This window comes from Sinocyclocheilus rhinocerous, unplaced genomic scaffold (assembly GCF_001515625.1).
Source record: "Sinocyclocheilus rhinocerous isolate Xijiao unplaced genomic scaffold, SAMN03320098_v1.1 scaffold5888, whole genome shotgun sequence".
NCBI classification, from domain to species: Eukaryota; Metazoa; Chordata; class Actinopteri; order Cypriniformes; family Cyprinidae; genus Sinocyclocheilus; species Sinocyclocheilus rhinocerous.
In genome coordinates this window covers 7,487-26,224 of record NW_015640065.1, presented here as the reverse complement: position 1 = coordinate 26,224, position 18,738 = coordinate 7,487, and the positions used below count along the sequence as shown (strand labels likewise).

General features: G+C 50.5%; 1 long non-coding RNA gene across 1 annotated transcript in view; it reads left to right on the top strand.

The window, feature by feature from the left end:
• LOC107752492 (uncharacterized) overlaps positions 1-738 on the top strand; it is a 22,719-nt gene extending 21,981 nt beyond the window's left edge. Inside the window, exon 3 of the long non-coding RNA XR_001641362.1 lies at positions 712-738. This is a non-coding gene — a long non-coding RNA (uncharacterized LOC107752492). The remainder of the gene's footprint in view (positions 1-711) is intronic.
• The last annotated feature ends 18,000 nt before the right edge of the window (positions 739-18,738 follow it).

The window sequence follows — 18,738 nt, the reverse complement described above, 5'->3', positions numbered from 1 at the left end:
GCTAAGGTGTTGCTATGCGGTTGCTAAGGAATTAGGGGTGGTTGCTAGGTTGTTACTATGCGGATACTAGGGTACCCACGGCCGTTGCCAAGGTGTTGCTCTGCGGTTGCTAAGGTACTCGGTGTGTTTGCTATGCAGTTGCTAGGTTACCCGGGGCAGTTGCTAAGGTGTTGCTATGCGGTTACTAAGGTACAAGTGGTGCTTGCTAGGGTGTTGCTATGCGGATGCTAGGGTACCAAGGGCCGTTGCAATGGTGTTGCTATGCAATTGCTGCGGTGTTGCTATTCGGTTGCTAGGGTACCTGTGATTGTTGCAAATGTAGGGTGCAGCTATGTGGTTGCTAGGGTACCTGGGGCGGTTGCTATGGTGTTGCTATGCTTTTACTAAGGTATTTGTGGTGGTTGCCTGGGTCTTGCTATGCCGTTGCTAGGGTACCCGGTGCGGATGCTATGGTGTTGCTATGCGGTTGCTAGGGTACGCAGAGCAATTGCTGGGGTGTTGCTATTCGGTTGCTAGGGTACCTGTGATGGTTGCAAAGGTGTTGCTATGCGGTTGCTAGGGTGCTGCTATGTGGTTGCTAGGGTACCTGGGGCGGTTGCTATGGTGTTGCTATGCTTTTACTAAGCTACTTGGGGTGGTTGCTAGGGTGTTGCTATACAGTTGCTAGGGTACCAGGTGTGGTTGCTAAGGTGTTGCTATGCGGTAGCTAAGGTACTCGGGGCGGTTGCTAGGGTGTTGCTCTCAGGTTGCTAGGGTACCCGGGGTGGTTGCTAAGGTGTTGCTACGCTGCGGTTGCTAGGGTACCCTGGGTTGTTGCTAAGGTGTTACTATGCGGTTACTAGGGTACCAAGGATCGTTGCTTGGATGTTGATATGCGGTTGCTAGGGTACCTAGTGATGTTGTTAGGGTGTTGCTATGTGGTTGATAGGGTACCCTGGGCGGTTGCTAAGGTGTTGCTATGCGGTTGCTAGGGTGCTGCTATGTGGTTGCTAGGGTACCTGGGGCGGTTGCTATGGTGTTGCTATGCTTTTACTAAGGTATTTGGGGTGGTTGCTAGGGAGTTGCTATGCGGTTGCTAGGGTACCAGGGGGGTTGCTAAGGTGTTGCTATGTGGTTGCTAGGTTACCTGGGGCAGTTGCTAAGGTGTTGCTCTGCGGTTCTTAAGTTATTCGGGGTGGTTGCTATGCAGTTGCTAGGGTAACCGGGGCAGTTGCGAATGTGCTGGTATGCGGTTTCTAAGGTACTCGGTGTGGTTCCTAGGGTGTTGCTATGCGGTTGCTAGGGTGTTGCTATGCGGTAGCTAGGGTCCCCGGGATGGTTGCTAGGGTTTTGCTATGCGGATGCTAGGGTACCCGGGGCGATTGCTAAGGTGTTGCTATGCGGTTGCTAAGGTACTCGGGGTGATTGCTAGAGTGTTGCTATGCGGTTGCTAGGGTAGCCAGGGCGGTTGCTAAGGTTTTGCTTTGCGGTTGCTAAGGTGTTGCTATGCGATTTCTAGAGTTTTGCTATGCGGTTTTTAGGGTACCCAGGGCAGTTGCTAGGGTGTTGCTATTTGGTTGCTAAGGTACTCGGGGTGGTTGCTAAGGTGTTGCTTTGCGGTTGCTAGGGTAGCCAGATCAGTTGCTAGGGTGTTGCTATGCGGGTGCAAGGGTACCCGGGGCGGTTGCTAAGGTGTTGGTATGCGGTTGCTAAGTTACTCGGGGTGGTTGATAGAGTGTTGCTATGTGGTTGCTAGGGTACCCAGGGCAGCTGCTAAGGTGTTGCTTTGCGGTTGCTAAGGTGTTGCTATGCAGTTGCTAGGGTAGCCAGGGCCATTTCTAGGGTGTTGCTATTTGGTTGCTAAGGTCTTGCTATGCAGTTGATAAGTTACCCTGTGCAGTTGCTAAGGTGTTGCTATGCGGTTGCTAAGCTGTTGCTATTCGGTTGCTAAGGTACCCGGGGCGGTTACCAATGTGTTAATATGCGGTTGCTAGAGTACCCAGAGCAGTTGCTGCGGTGTTGCTATGTGGTTGCTAGGGTACCCGGGATGGTTGCTAAGGTTTTGCAATGCAGTTGCTAAGGTACCTGGGGCTGTTGCTAAGGTGTTGCAGTACGGTTGCTTAGGTACTGGGGGGGTTGCTAGGCTGTTGCTATGGGGTTGCTAAGGTGTTGCTATGCAGTTGATAGGGAGCTGCTATGCATTTGCTATGGTACCCGGGATGGTTGCTAGGGTGTTGCTATGAGGTTGCTAGGGTACCCGGGGTGGTTGCTAAGGTGTTGCGATGCTGCGGTTGCTAGGGTACCCGGGGTGTTTGCTAAGGTGTTGCAATGCTTCGGTTGCTACGGTTCCAGGGGTGGTTGCTAAGGTGTTGCTATGCTTCGGTTGCTACGGTTCCAGGGGTGGTTGCTAAGGTGTTGCTCTGCGGTTGCTAGAGTACCCGGGGCAGTTGCTAAGGTGTTGCTATGAGGTTGCTAGGGTACCCGAGGTGGTTGCTAAAGTGTTGCTATGATGCGGTTGCTAGGGTACCCGGGGTGGTTGCTAAGGTGTTGCTCTGCGGTTGCTAGAGTACCCGGGGCAGTTGCTAAGGTGTTGCTATGCGGTTGCTAGGGTGTTGCCATTTGGTTGCTAAGTTACTCGGGGTGGTTTCTAAGGTGTTTCTTTGCGGTTGCTAGGGAACCCAGAGCAGTTGCAAGGATGTTGCTATGCGGTTGCTAAGGTTCTCGGGGTGGTTGCTAGAGTGTTGCTATGCGGTTGCTAGGGTACCCAGGGCGGTTGCTAAGGTATTGCTATGCGATTGCTAGAGTGTTGCTATGTGGTTGCTAGGAAACCCAGGGCCGTTGCTAGGGTGTTGCTATATGGTTGCTAAGGTCTTGCTATGCGGTTGCTAGGGTACCCGGGGCGAATGCTAAATTGTTGCTATGCAGTTATTAGGGTACCCAGAGCAATTGCTAGGGTGTTGCTATTTGGTTGCTTAGGTACTCAGGGTGGTTGCTAAGGTGTTGCTTTGCCGTTGCTAATGTACCCAGAGCAGTTGCTAGGCTGTTGCTATGCGGTTGCTAAGGTACCCAGGGCGGTTGCTAAGGTGTTGCTATGCGGTTGCTAGGGTACCCACGGCGGTTGCTAAGGTGTTGCTATTTGTTTGCTAAGGTGTTGTTATGCGATTGCTAGAGTGTTGCTTTGCGGTTGCTAGGGTACCAAGGGCCGTTGCTAGGGTGTTGCTATATGGTTGCTAAGGTCTTGCTTTGCGGTTGCTAGGGAACCCGGGGCTAATGCTAAATTGTTACTATGCAGTTATTAGGGTACCCAGAGCAATTGCTAGGGTGTTGCTATTTGGTTGCTTAGGTACTCAGGGTGGTTGCTAAGGTGTTGCTTTGCCGTTGCTAATGTACCCAGAGCAGTTGCTAGGCTGTTGCTATGCGGTTGCTAAGGTACCCAGGGCGGTTGCTAAGGTGTTGCTATGCGGTTGCTAGGGTGCTGCTATGTGGATGCTAGGGTACCGGGCCGGTTGCTAAGGTGTTGCTCTGCGGTTGCTAAGGTACTTGGTGTGTTTGCTATGCAGTTGCTAGGGTACCCGGGAAAGTTGCTAAGGTGTTGCTATGCGGTTACTAAGGTATAAGGAGTGGTTGCTAGGGTGTTGCTATGCGGATGCTAGGGTACCCAGGGCCGTTGCTATGGTGTTGCTATGTGGTTGCTAAGGTGTTGCTAAGAAGTTGCTAGGGTGCTGCTATGTGGTTGCTAGGGTACTGGGGTGGTTGTTAGGGTGTTGCTATGCGGTTGATAAGGTGTTGCTATACAGTTGCTAGGGTGCTGCTATGCATTTGCTATGGTGCCCGGGATGGTTGCTGAGGTGCTGGTTGGTTGCTATGCGGTTGCTAAGGTACCCGGGGCAGTTGCTAAGGTGTTGCTATGCGGTTGCTAGGATACCTGGGGCTGTTGCTAAGGTGTTGCAATGCGGTTGCTTAGGTACTGGGGTAGTTGGTAGGGTGATGCTATTTGGTTGCTAATGTGTTGCTATGCAGTTGCTAGGGTGCTGCTAAGTGGTTGCTAGGGTACCCGGGGCATTTGCTAAAGCGTTAGAATGCGGTTGCTTAGGTACTGGGGTGGTTGCTAGGGTGTTGCTATGCGGTTGCTAAGGTGCTGCTATGTGGTTGCTGGGGTAAGAGGGGCGGTTGCTAAGGTGTTTCTATGCGGTTGCTAGGGTACCCGGGGCAGTTGCAAAGGAGCTGCTATGAGGTTGCTAAGGTACTCGTCTGTTTCGTAGGGTGTTGCTATGCGGTTGCTAGGGTGTTGCTATATGGTTGCTAAGGTACCCGGGATGGTTGCTAGGGTTTTGCTACGCGGCTCCTAGGGTACTCGGGTTGGTGCCTAAGGTGTTGCTATGCGGTTGCTAGGGTAGCCTGAGCAGTTGCTATGGTGTTGCTATGCGGTTGCTAGTGTACCCGGGATGGTTGCTAAGGTGTTGCTATGTGGTTGCTAGGGTAACCGGGGCTGTTGCTAAAGTGTTGCTATGCGGTTGCTTAGGTACTGGTGTGGTTGCTAGGGTTTTGCTTTACGGTTGCTGGGGTACACGGAGCGGTTGCTAAGGTGTTGCTATGCTGCGTTTGCTAGGGTACCTGGGGTGGTTGCTAAGGTGTTTCTATGCTGTTGCTAGGGTACCCGGGGCAGTTGCTAAGATGTTGCTATGCTGTTGCTAGGGTTTTGATAAGTGGTTGCTAGGGTACCCTGTGTGTTTGCTAAGGTGTTGCTATGCGGTTGCTAAGGTACTCTGGGTGGTTGCTAAGGTGTTGCTATTCGGTTGCTAAGGTACTCGGTGTGTTTGCTTTGCACTTGCTATGGTACCCGGGGCAGTTGCTAAGGTGTTGCTATGCGGTTGCTAGGGTGTTGTCATGCAGTTGCTAAGGTACTCGGGGTGATTGCTAGGGTTTTGCTATGCGGTTGCTAGGGTCCCCAGGGCAGTTGCTAAGGTGTTGCTATGCGGTTGCTTAGGTACTGGGGTGGTTGCTAGGGTGTTGCTATGCGGTTGCTAGGTTACCCAGGATGGTTGCTAGGATTTTGCTATGCGGCTGCTAGGTTACTCGGGCGTTGGCTAAGGTGTTGCTATGCGGTTGCTAGCGTACCGGGGATGTATGCTAGGCGTTGCTATGCGGTTGCTAGGGTACCCGGGGCAGTTGCTAAGGTGTTGCTATGCAATTGCTTGGGTGTTGCTATTTGGTTGCTAAGGTACTCGGGGTGTTTGCTAAGGTGTTGCTTTGCGGTTGCTAGGGTACACAGAGCGGTTGCTAAGGTGTTTCTATGCAGTTGCTACGGTGCTGCTATGTGGTTGCTAGGGTACCCGAGGAGGTTGCTAAGGTGTTACTTTGAGGTTGCTAGGGTACCCGGGGCAGTTGCTAACGTGTTGCTATGCGGTTGCTAGGGTGTTGCTATTTGGTTGCTAGGGTACCCGGGATGGATGCTAGGTGTTGCTATGCGGTTGCTTAGGTACTGGGGTGGTTGCTAGGGTGTTGCTATACGGTTGCTAAGGTGTTGCTATGGGTCTGCTATGTGGTTGCTAGGGTACCCTGGGCGGTTGCTAAGTTGTTGCTATGCGGTTGCTAGGGTACCCGGGCGGTTTCTAAGGTGTTGCTATGCGGTTGCTATGGAACACGGGGCGGTTGCTAAGGTGTTGCAATGCGGATGCTAGGGTACCCGGGGTGTTTGCTAAGGTGTTGCTATGCGGTTGCTTAGGTACTCGGGGTGGATGCTAGGGTGTTGCTAAGCGGTTGCTAAGGTACTCGGGGTGGTTGCTAGGGTGTTGCTATGCGGTTGCTAGGGTACCCGGGGCGGTTGCTAAGGTGTTGCTATGCGGTTGCTAAGGTACTCGGGGTGGTTGCTATGCAATTTCTAGGGTACCTGGGGCAGTTACTAAGGTGTTGCAATGCGGTGGCTTAGGTACTAGGGTGGTTGCTAAGGTGTTGCTATGCTGCGATTGCGAGGCTACCCGGGGTGGTTGCTAATGTGTTGCTATGCGGTAGCTAAGGTACTCGGGTCAGTTGCTAAGTTGTTGCTATGAGGTTGCTAGGGTACCCGGGGTGGTTGCTAGTGTTTTGCTTTACGGCTGATAGGGTACCCAGGGCGATGGATAAGGTTTTGCTATGGGGTTGCTAGGGTACCCAGAGCAGTTGCTAGGGTGTTGCTATGCAGTTGCTAGGGTACCTGGGATGGATGCTACGTGCTGCTATGCGGTTGCTAGGGTACGCAGGGCAGTTGCTAAGGTTTTGCTATGCGGTTGCTAGGGTGTTGCTATTTGGTTGCTAAGGTACTCGAGTGGTTGCTAAGGTGTTTCTTTGCGGTTGCTAAGGTACCCATAGCAGTTGCTAGGGTCTTGCTATGTGGTTGCTAGAGTGCCCGGGGCAGTTGCTAAGGTGTTGCTATGCGGTTGCTAAGGTACTCGGTGTGGTTGCTAGAGTGTTGCTATGCGGTTGATAGGGTACCCAGGGCGGTTGCTAAGGTGTTGCTATGCGGTTGCTAAGGTACTTGGGGTGGTTGCAAGAGTGTTGCTATGCGGTTGCTAGGGTACCCAGGGCGGTTGCTAAGGTGTTGTTATGCTGTTGCTAAGAAGATGCTATGCGATTGCTAGAGTGTTGCTATGCGGTTGCTATGGTACCCGGTGTGGTTGCTAGTGTGTTGCTATGCGGTTGATAGGGTACCCAGGGCGGTTGCTAAGGTGTTGCTATGCGGTTGCTAAGGTACTTGGGGTGGTTGCAAGAGTGTTGATTTGCTGTTGCTAGGGTATCCATGGCCATTGCTAGGGTGTTGCTATGCGGTTGCTAAGGTCTTGCTATGAGGTTGCTATGGTACCCGGAGCGTTTGCTAAGGTGTTGCTATGCAGTTGCTAGGGTACCCAGAGCAATTGCTGGGGTGTCGCTATGTGTTTGCTAGGTTACCTGTGGCGGTTGCTAAGGTGTTGCTATGCAGTTGTTAAGCTATTCGGGGTGGTTGCTATGCGGTTGCTAGGGTACCCGGGGCAGTTGCTAAGGTGTTGCTAAGCTGATGCTAAGGTTACCCGGGATGGTTGCTCGTGTTTTGCTATGCGGATTCTAAGGTACTCGGGGTGGTTGCTAGGGTGTTGCTATGGTACCCTGCGTGGTTGCTACGTTGTTGCTATGCGGTTGCTGTGGTACACGAGGCAGTTGCTAAGGTGCTGCTATGCGGTTGCTAGGAAACCAGGGGCGGTTGCAAAGGAGTTGTCATGCGGTTGCTAAGCTACTCGTGGTGGTTGCTAGGGTGTTGCGATGTGGTTGCTATGGTACCCGGGCGGTTTCTAAGGTGTTGCTATGCGGTTGCTAGGGTACCCGGGATCATTGCTAAGGTGTTGTTATGCGGTTGCTAAAATACAGGGGCTGTTGCTAGGGTGTTGCTATGCGGTTGCTAGGGTACCCTGAGTGGATGCTACGGTGTTGCTATGCGGTTGCTAGTGTGCTGCTATGTGGTTGCTTGGGTACTGGTGGTCATTGCTAGGGTGTTGCTATGCAGTTTCTAGGGTAAGCGGGGCGGTTGCTAAGGTGTTGCTATGCGGCTGCTAAGGTACTCGGGGTGGTTGCTAGGGTGTTGCTATGCGGTTGCTATGGTACCCTGTGTGGTTGCTAAGTTGTTGCTATGCGGTTGCTGTGGTGCCCGAGGCATTTGCTAAGGTGTTGCTATGCGGTTGCTAGGGAACCCGGGCCGGTTGCAAAGGAGTTGTTATGCGGTTCCTAAGCTACTCGTGGTGGTTGCTAGGGTGTTGCTATGCGGTTGCAAGGGTACCCGGGCGATTTCTAAGGTGTTGCTATGCGGTTGCTAGGGTACCCGCGATCATTGCTAAGGTGTTGTTATGCGGTTGCTAAAATACTGGGACTGTTGCTAGGGTGTTGTTATGCGGTTGCTAGGGTGCTGCTATGTGGTAGCTAGGGTAATCTGGGTGTTTGCTAAGGTGTTGCTATGCAGTTGCTAGGGTACCCGGGGCAGTTGCTAAGGTGTTGCTATGCTGCGATTGCGAGGGTACCCTGGGTGGTTGCTAAGTTGTTGCTATGCGGTTGCTAGGGTACCGGCGATCATTGCTAAGGTGTTGCTACGCGGTTGCTAAGGTACTGGGGCTGTTGCTAGGGTGTTGCTATGCGGTTGCTAGGGTACCCTGAGCGGCTGCTAAGGTGTTGCTATGCGGTTGCTAGGGTGCTCCTATGTGGTAGCTAGGGTACTCTGGGTGGTTGCTAGGGTTTTGCTATGCAGTTGCTAGGTTACCCGGGTGGTTTCTAAGGTGTTGCTATACGGTTGCTAAGGTACTCCGGGTGGTTGCTAGGCTGTTGCTATGGTACCCGGGATGGTTGCTAGGCTGTGTTGCTATGCGGTTGCTCATTTACACTGGGTGGCTGCTATTCTGTTGCTACGCATTTGTTAGGGTACCTAGGGAATTTGCTAAGGTGTTGCTTTGCGGTTGCTAGGGTTTTGCTAAGTGGTTGCTAGGGTATCCGGGGTGTTTGCTTAGGTGTTGCTATGCGGTTGCTAAGGTGTTGCTATGCGGTTGCTAAGGTACTCGGTGTGTTTGCTTTGCACTTGCAAGGGTACCCGGGGCAGTTGCTACGGTGTTACTATGCGGTTGCTAGGGTGTTGCCATGCGGTTGCTAAGGCACTCTGGGTGATTGCTAGGGTTTTGCTATGCGGTTGCTAGGGTACCCTGGGCAGTTGCTAAGTTGTTGCTATGCGGTTGCTTAGGTACTTGGTTGGTTGCTAGGCTGTTGTCATGCGGTTGCTAGGTTACCCGGGATGGTTGCAAGGATTTTGCTATGCGGCTACTAGGGTACTCGGGCGGTGGCTAAGGTGTTTCTATGTGGTTGCTAGGGTACCCGGGATGGTTGCTAAGGTGTTGCTATGCGGTTGCTAGGGTGCCCAGGGCTGTTCCTAAGGTGTTTCTATGATGTTGCTTAGATACTGGGGTGGTTGCTAGGGAGTTGCTATGTGGTTGCTAGGGTACCCGGAGCGGTTGCTAAGGTGTTGCTATGCGGTTGCAAAGGTTCTCTGTGTGGTTGCTATGCAGTTGCTAGGGTACCCGGGGCAGTTGCTAAGGTTTTGCAATGCGGTGGCTTAGGTACTAGGGTGGTTGCTAGGGTGTTGCTATGCGGCTGCTAAGGTGTTGGTATGCAGTTGCTAGGGTGCTGCTATGTGGTTGCTAGAGTAACCGGGGTCGCTGCTAAGGTGTTGCTATGCAGTTGCTAGGGTACCCGGGGCGGTTGCTAATGTGTTAATATGCGGTTGCTAGGGTACCCAGAACAGTTGCTGGGGTGTTGCTATGTGGTTGCTAGGGTACCCGGGATGGTTGCTAGGGTGTTGCTATGCGGTTGCTAAGGTGTTGCTATGCAGTTGCTAGGGGGCTGCTATGTGGTTACTAGGGTACCCTGGGCGGTTGCTAAGGTGTTGCTATGCGGTTGCTAGTGTACCCGCGGCAATTGCTAAAGTGTTGCTATGCGGTTGCTAGGGTACCTAGAGCAGATGCTACGGTGTTGCTAAGCGGTTTCTAGGGTACCTGGGGCGGTTGCTAAGGTGTTGCTATGCGGTTGCTATGGTACCCGGGGCGGTTGCTAAGGTGTTGCAATGCGGATGCTAGGGTACCCGGGCCGGTTGCTAAGGTGTTGCTATGCGGTTGCTAAGGTACTCAGGGTGGTTGCTAGGGCGTTGCTATGCGGTTGCTACGGTACTCGGGGTGGTTGCTAGGGTGTTGCTATGTGGTTGCTAGGGTACCTAGGGCTGTTGCTATGGTGTTGCTATGTGGTTGCTAGGGTTCCCAGCTCGGTTGCTAAGGTGTTGCTATTCGGTTGCTAAGTTACTGGGGTTGTTGGTAGGGTGTTGCTATGCGGTTGCTAGGGTGCTGCTATGTGGTTTCTAGGGTACCCGGGGCAGTTGCTAAGGTGTTGCTATGCTTTTGCTTAGGTCTTCAGGGTGGTTGCTAGGGTGTTGCTAGGGTACCAGGGGTGGTTGCTAAGGTGTTGCTATGTGGTTGCTAAGGTTTCTCGGGGTGGTTGCTAGGGCATTGCTATGCGGTTGCTAAGGTACTCGGGGTGGTTGCTAGGGTGTTGCTAGGGTACCAGGGGTGGTTGCTAAGGTGTTGCTATGCGGTTGCTAAGGTATTCGGGGTGGTTGCTAATGTGTTGCTATGCGGTTGCTAGGGTACCCGGGTTGGTTGCTAAGCTGTTGTTATGCAGTTGCTAAGGTATTCGGGGCAGTTGCTAAGGTGTTGCTCTGCGGTTGCTACGGTACCCGGGGCAGTTGCTAAGGTGTTGCTATGTGGTTGCTAAGCTACTCGGGGTGGTTGCTAGGGTTTTGCTATGCGGTTGCTAGGGTGCCCGGGCAGTTTCTAAGGTGTTGCTATGCGGTTGCTAAGGTACTTGGGGTGGTTGCTAGGGTGTTGCTATGCAGTTGCTAGAGTACCTAGGGCTGTTGCTAGGGTGTTGCTATGTGGTTGCTAGGGTTCCCGGCTCGGTTGCTAAGTTGTTGCTATGCGGTTGCTAAGTTACTGGGGTGGTTGCTAGGGTGTTGCTATGCGGTTGCTAGGGTGCTGCTATGTGGTTTCTAGGGTACCCGGGGCAGTCGCTAAGGTGTTGCTATGCGGTTGCTTAGGTATTCAGGGTGGTTGCTAGGGTGTTGCTAGGGTACCAGGGGTGGTTGCTAGGGTGTTTCTATGCGGTTACTAGTGTACCCTGGGCGATTGCTAAGGTGTTGCTCTGTGGTTGGTAGGGTATCCGAGATGGTTGCTAAGGTGTTGCTATGCGGTTGCTGGGGTACCCGGGGCGGTTTCTCAGGTGTTGCTATGCGGTTGCTAAGGTACTCGGGGTGGTTGCTAGGGTGTTTCTATGCGTTTGCTAAGGTATTCGGGTTATTTCTAGGGTGTTGCTATGCGGTTGCTAGGGTACCAGGGGGGGTTGCTAAGGTGTTGCTATTTGTTTGCTAGGTTACTCGGGGCGGTTGCTAAGGTGTTACTATTCGTTTGCTAGGTTACCCTGGGCGGTTGCTAAGGTGTTGCTATGTGGTTGCTAGGGTACCCGGGGCAGTTGCTAAGGTGTTGCTATGCGGTTGCTAAGGCACCCTGGGCGGTTGCTAAGGTGTTGCTATGTGGTTGCTAGGGTACCCGGGGCAGTTGCTAAGGTGTTGCTATGCGGTTGCTAGGGTACCCCTGGGCGATTGCAAGTTTGTTTCTATGCGGTTGCTAGGATACCCGGGATGGTTGCTAAGGTGTTGCTTTGCGGTTTCTAGGATATCCGGGTTGGTTGCTAATGTGTTGCTTTGCGGTTGCTAGGGTACCCAGAGCAATTGCTGGGGTGTTGCTATGTGGTTGCTAGGGTTCCCGGGGTCGGTTGCTAAGGAGTTGCTATGCGGTTGCTAAGGTACTTGGGATGGTTTCTTGGGTGTTGCTATGCGGTTGCTATGGTAACCGGGGTGGTTGCTAAGGTGTTGCTATGCAGTTGTTATGGTACCCGGGGCAGTTGCTTAGGTGTTGCTATGCGGTTGCTAGGGTACCCGGGGCGGTTGCTATGCGGTTGCTAAGGTGTTGCTATGCGGTTGCTAGGTTACCCGGGGCGGTTGCTAAGGTGTTACTATTCGGTTGCTAAGGTATTCGGGGTGGTTGCTAGGGTGTATCTATGCGGTTGCTAGTGTACCCGGGGCGATTGCTAAGGTGTTGCTATGTCATGGAAATGACAAAAGTGTTCCGAATTACGAATTGAAATGAGGTCCAAAGGCTGCTGTTCATGTCCGTAGGCCCAAAAGGGTGAAGAGTGCAGGCACTGTTGTCACTGTGGTCAAGATGGACATCTGTCACGGGGCTGCCGTCAACGGAGGCCAACATCGGGAAACGGGAGGGGACTGCTGAACTGGACCCCCCCAGTAGTCCATCCTGTCATTGGGTCCCAAGTGCGGCAGACATCCAGACCTGTACTAAGCAAGCAAGACAGTAAAGAAAATAACATCCAGCCTGTTTCTCACCAAGATGTGACCACTTCTGTTGACAACTCACTGTCCCTTGCCACACCTAGGCTCTTGAACATCATTGGAAAAAGATGCCTGGTCCGTTGTCAGCTCAATGACATCACAGTTGAAGCCTTATGGGACACAGGAGCCCAAGCCATTATTATTAATGCAGACTGGAGAAAGCGATACTTACCACACACGACTGTCAGACCTATTGAGGAGCTCCTGGGGCCGGGAACGCTCACCGGATTAGCTGCGAATCAAATAGAGATCCCTTTGATGGCTGGGTAGAAGTGAGTTTCCGATTGAGTGATGATGGAGGCACAGAAGGGACTTTGCAAGTACCCATGCTGGTAACAAATGATGCTAGTGTAGCCGAAAATCCTATCGTCGGCCACAATCCAGCACTGTCCAAAGGGTGAGCAAATATTTTTCCATATCAATAAATAAGGCAAGAACGATGCTTAATCTGCTGAAGACTGCAAATTCAAATGTGACTGTTGGAACTGTGCGCGTTGGTAAACAAAAGATCCAACTCAGCACAGGGCAAATGACCACTGTCTATGCACAAGCACACATGGGACAATTTCAAGAACAAAGCCTGTTATTCCACTCCAAGTGAACCATCACCACTACCGGAGGGTCTAATAATGCAGGAAGGTGTAGTCAAAGTCGGTAATGAGAAGACTGCAAAAGTGCCAATTGCCATTGCTAATACAGCAAAGCACCCAATCATACTTACGCCACTACTCATACTAGGCCACCTGGAAGTGATAAAGACAACTTACCCAGTAACTGCAGATTCCTTCCAGAAAAATGAGACTCAGATGGAGCAAGTGATAGAGCAGCCGACATCCACAGTGCAGACATATGGGGTGAGTGTTACATCACAACAGTCAGAGAGACCAAGTCATTGGGATCCCCCAATAAAGCTTGAACACTTAACAGAGACACAGCAACAGATTGTGCGTCAGCTATTGAGGGAAGAATGCAATGCTTTTGCTTTTGATGATAAGGATGTTGGTTGCATCCCCTCACTTAATATGCACATCACCCTCCATAAGACACCTGTAAAAGACACACATATCTGTGCCTAAGCCTCTTTTGCAGGAAGTGAAAGAGTACCTTCAGGATCTGTTGAACCGGGGGTGGATAAGCAAGTCAAGATCTCCTTACTCCTCGCCAATTTTATGTGTGAGGAAAAAGGATGGGAGCCTGAGACTTTGTTGCGATTATTGTGAGTTAAATCAAAAATCTGTGCCTGGCAGGCACTCCATTCCCAGGATCCAGGATATTCTGGACTCCCTGAGTGGCAGTTCCTGGTTTTTGGTCTTGGACCAGGGCAAGGCCTACCACCAAGGATTCCTTGATGCTGAGAACCGACCCCTAACAGCCTTTATAACACCCTGGGGGCTATTTGAGTAGAACAGGATTCCATTTGGCTTTAGCTCAGCTCCAGCTGAATTCCAGAGGAACATGGAAGCTTGTCTGGAGGATTTGCATGATGTTATCTGTCAGTCTTACCTGGATGATAATCTTGTTCACAGTGCCTCCTTCGATGATCACGTGAGCCATATTAGCACAGTCCTCCAGAGATACCAGAAACACGGAGTCAAACTCAGCCCACACAAGTGTGCACTATTCCAAAGGAAAGTCCATTTCCTGGGTTGTATTGTGTCGGAGGATGGATATTCTATGGATCCAGCCGAAATAGCCCCAGTACAGGCCCTGAAGCTCTGAACACCAGCTACAGTAGGAGATCTGAGGAAAATTATGGGATTCCTCTTCTACTATAGAACATACATACCCAATTTCTCTCGCTTGGCAAGTCCTCGCTATCAGCTGATAGCCGCACCACCACAAAGTGCATCACCTCCTGAGCCTAAGGGAAAGAGATAAAGAGTCAGCACTAAGTCAAAAGGACAGCCATCCCCTAACACACCCATAACCTGGACACAGACTCACCAAGAAGCATTGAACACCCTGATTGACCACTTAACAGAGCCACCAATTTTTGCATATCCTGACCTGACTCTGCCATTTGTCCTCCATTGTGATGCGTCACAGGACGGTCTGGGGGCAGTCCTTTATCAGAAGCAGAAAGGGAAGATGTCAGTGATTGCATATGGGTCGAGAGCACTCACACCACCCGAGAAAAACTATCACATGCATTCAGGAAAATTAGAATTCCTGGCTCTAAAGTGGGCTATCTGTGAGTGCTTTAGGGATTACTTGTTTCACGCTCCACATTTCGAAGTGTACACAGAAAATCATCCACTCACATACATTCTGACAACGGCCAAACTCAATGCAACAGGACACCGTTGGGTCACAGAGATGGCCGATTTTAATTTCACCATCAAATATCGGCCAGGGAGGTGCAATGCAGACGCATTTTTCAAGCATACCATTGGACATTGACCAGTACATGATACTTTGCATGGAGGAGATCAATCAAGATGTGATCAGTGCTACAGTGCAGGGGGTGATGTTAACATTCAAGGATGCTCCCCTGTGGACAAGAGGAATCGACTTACAAGCTGTCCATCTGGTGGAAGATGAAATCTCACTGCCCACTAATCTGAGTCTTTCGCAGGAACAGATCAAACAATCCCAACAGAAAGACTCTGTTATTAGCTGTGTCCTGGAGTATAAAAAGTGTAACAGTCGTCCATTCAGTCATACTCTCAAAAAAGAATCGAGTGATGTTAGACTCCTGCTGAAACAGTGGACACGACTGCACCTGAGCGATGATGGAGTCTTGTACAGAAGAGCGGGAAAGACAAGCCAACTTATTCTACCCAGAGAGTACCATCAAACGGTTTACAGGGAGTTGCATCAGGACATGGGGCATCTCGGGACAGAGAGAATTCTAAATTTAATTCGTGAGCGATTTTACTGGCCCCATATGAAAAAGGAGACGGAGCACTTTGTGACACGCATATGTGAGTGCCTAAAGAGAAAAAAAAACTCAAAAGACTACTTGGTCTGAGCTGACGTGACAGATCTTGTCACAGTTGCTGCTGATGTGTCCTACGATGAGAATAGACTCTTAAACTTTCAGCGTCTTTGTTTGTCTACTGCTGCGGTAATCCGTTTGGACTCAAAAGAATGTATAGCAGCATGGCACTGTGCTCGTCATGAGGTCTTGTCTGTGACCATCTTTTCAAGGTCGTGCAGGTCCATATTGCACAGTTTCAGATTGGATTTGAGGCCATCCTTGTAACGTTTGAATTTACCTCCTTGGGAGCGTGTACCGCTCTGGAGCTGCCCATAGAAAACCTGCTTTGGCAAGAGCAGATCTGATATGCGTACAATGTGTCCAGACCAGCGGAACTGAGCAGCAACCAGCAATACCAGTAATGCCACAGGTCTGGAGTACCTCAGTGTTTGGGACTTTGTCCTGCCATTTGACATGCGCAATACGATGAAGACAGCGTATGTGGAACTGATCAAGTTTGGCAATCTGCTGACGATATATGGTCCAAGTCTCAGATCCATACAACAGAACTGTGAGGATGACTGCCTTATACACTGTCCAACCGAATGCCGTGCTCATCCCATATTCTCTTGGACAATCGACCGAAGGCAGTGCTGGCTTTTGCGATACAAGCACTAATGTCACAGTCCACTGTGGTATCAGCTGCGGGAATGCTACCGAGATAGCAGAATGCGTCAACTGCTGTCAGAACTGTGTCACCTGCAGTAATTACCAGTGGGTTGGAATTTGACTTGTCGCAGCTTGTAACAAGACTTTTGCCTTCTTTAAACTGACAGTGAGCCCAAACCGGGAAGCTGCTCTTCTAGAATAATCAAATAGTGATTGTGCTTCAGTGAGAGTGTGTGCCATCAGTGCACAGTCATCTGCGTACAGAAGGTCATGCAGGGTTGTGGAATGTGTCTTTGTGCAAGCCTGGAGCCTGCGTAAATTGAAAATGCTGTCATCTGTATGGAACTGGATTGGAATACCCATGTCGCAGTCCTTAAAAGCCACAGATAGCATCATGGAAAAAAAGATGTTGAATAACAGTGCGGCGAGCATACAGCCCTGCTTGGTGCCGTTTGAAATGCCAAATGGGTCAGACAGCTCTCCATCGTGCAACACCTGACGCAACATGCCATCATGAAATGAACGGACAAGGTTGATGAATTTCTCTGGGCATCCGATCTTGCACAGAATGAGCCAGAGTCCAGTGCGAGAGACTGAGTCAAAGGCTTTTGTGAGATTAATAAAGATCATATAAAGATCACGATGTTCTCTGCACTTCTCTTGAATCTGCCTGACAGTGAATACCTTGTCCATAGTGCCACGGCCTGCACAAAATCCACACTTACTTTCCGGGATGATGTGGCTGTCATAAACGTATTGTTTGAGTCGGTTCAGCAGAATACGTGCCAGGACTTTGCCTGTAATGGAGAGCAATGAAATGCCACGATAGTTGTCACAGCAAGCTCTGTCCCCCTTGTGCTTATAAATATGAACAATCAGCGCATCTTTGAAGTCTTGAGGCACAGCTTCCTCGCTCCATATTTTGCTGAATAATGTATTAACTGCAACAAGAAGAGCTGGTCCACCTGCCTTCAGCACCTCGCCTGGAATGCAATCAGGGCCCGGGGCTTTACCAGAAGACATGTGCTTAATGGCACATGCAACTTCTTCCTGGGACGGGATGTCATCCAGATCTGAGGCCATTGGCCACTGAGGTATATCGCTAAGTACTGATTCATCAAAGGCAGCTGGCTGGTTCAATATCGACTGAAAGTGATCGACCCAGCGTTTTAGGATCTCAGCCTTATCAGAAAGTAGGGTTCCGTCAGTGGCACGTACAGGTGTAAAACCGGTTCTTGCAGGCCCATAGACTGCCTTAAGGCTGTGGTAGAATGCCTTCCTGTCATGTCAGTCTGCAGCAAGCTTGAAGTTCCTCGGCTTTTGACTGCCACCATCCGTTCTTCATTTCACACAGACGAGTCTGCGCTGCAACTCTTGCCCGAGTATATGCTGACTTCTTTGCAGTGCTGGATTTGTCGTTAATCCACGCCAGATGAGTTGTATGCATGGTGTTCAGTAAAGCTTGCGCTTCAACATCCTGATCATCGAACCAATCCTTGTGTTTGAATGTGATGAAGCCAAGGACTTCAACAGCTGTGTTGTATGTAATGTCCTGATTTTGGACCATGTCTTCTCAACATTTATGGCAGACTGATTGTCCAAGGCACTAAGCCTGTCTGAAAGAGTTTGACAAAAGTTAGCCTGGCATGAGTCGGCATGAAGCTTAGAAACATCCAGTCGCTTTCACCTTTTGGCTCTATATCGTCGTGATGGAGCTAGGTCCAGACATATTACGCTCTGCAGCAGTCAGTGGTAGGACCAGAGCTTGTACCACGCATGGCTCGAGTTATATTTACCTCTCTGAGATGTCCCTGCTGGATTATGATGTAATCCAGCACATGCCAGTGCTTTGTTGCCACGTGGTCTTATACTTGTTCGCCTGCTGATAAAAGGAGTTTGTGATCGTCAGCTCATATTGTGCACATATCTCCAACAGCAGAGTGCCATTTGTGTTATCGTTTCCCATTGAATGTTGCCCCAAGACTTTGGGCCATGCAAGGACATCACTTTCCACACAAGCATTGAAATCACCCATGAGGAAGAGCCTGTGTTTATGAGGCACTGACCGTAAGATAGTATTAAGGTGTTCATAAAATGACTCCTTTTGGTCATCACTGGCAGCCATTGTGGGTGCGTAAGCACTGATCAAAACCGCGCTATTGTCATAAGCATCAACTGCAAAGTCATCAGTCTTGGCGACAGGCCTCGCGGTTGCACTTCTAGGAGTGGTAGTAGTGATGTTTTCACAGCGAATCCAACTCCAGCCTGCCTTGGCTGACCCTCAGGCTGCCCAATGCAGAAGAATGTATAGCCAGCATTGACTTCTGTAAATTCAGTCTCTCCAGGAAATCTTGTCTCACAAAGAGCAGCAATGTCTATTCTGTATCTCGCCAGTTCACAAGCAATAATTGCAGTTCTCCTTTCATGACAACCAGCAGATTCTAAGAGTGTACGCACATTCCAAGAGGCAAGTTTCAGTTTGATCTTCATCTTTTGAACCTTTCGTCGACCGCAGAATTGGATAATCAGCTGGTCGTGGTGTACCAGCAGAGTGGGTGGAACGGGCAATCGCAGGTAGCATGCGGATGTGGGCCACTTAAGGCAATGATACGGCACTGCTGGCCTTCTTATGGCCTGGACAAAATGGATGTAAGCCTGAAGTGGCCCATATGTAAAACAGCAAAAATGGCCCAAATGTATCAAATCACATGTGGGCCTCTGTAGGTAAAGATGCGGTGTTGACGGCAATGTTGTGGCCCAGTTATCCTCAAACGTATCTGGGCCAGTTTTGGCCAAGGTATGGCATGGTAAGCACTGGCTAATGTGGCTGTGAGTCTAAAGTGGCCCGCATATGATGCCACAAATGTGGCCCAGTTATCCTCAAACGTATCTTGGCCAGTTTTGGCAAAGATATGCCACAGTAAGCACTGGCTAATGTGGCTGTGAGCCAAAGGTGGCTTGCATATAATGATACCAATGTGGCCCAGCTATCCTAAAACATATCTGGGCCAGTTTTGGCAAAGATAAGGCATAGTAAGCACTGGCTAATGTGGCTGTGAGCCTATAAAGTTGCTCGTATATAATGCCACAAATGTGGCCCAGTTATTCTAAAACGTATCTGGGCCAGTTTTGGTAAAAATATGGCACAGTAAGCACTGGCTAATGTGGCTGTGAG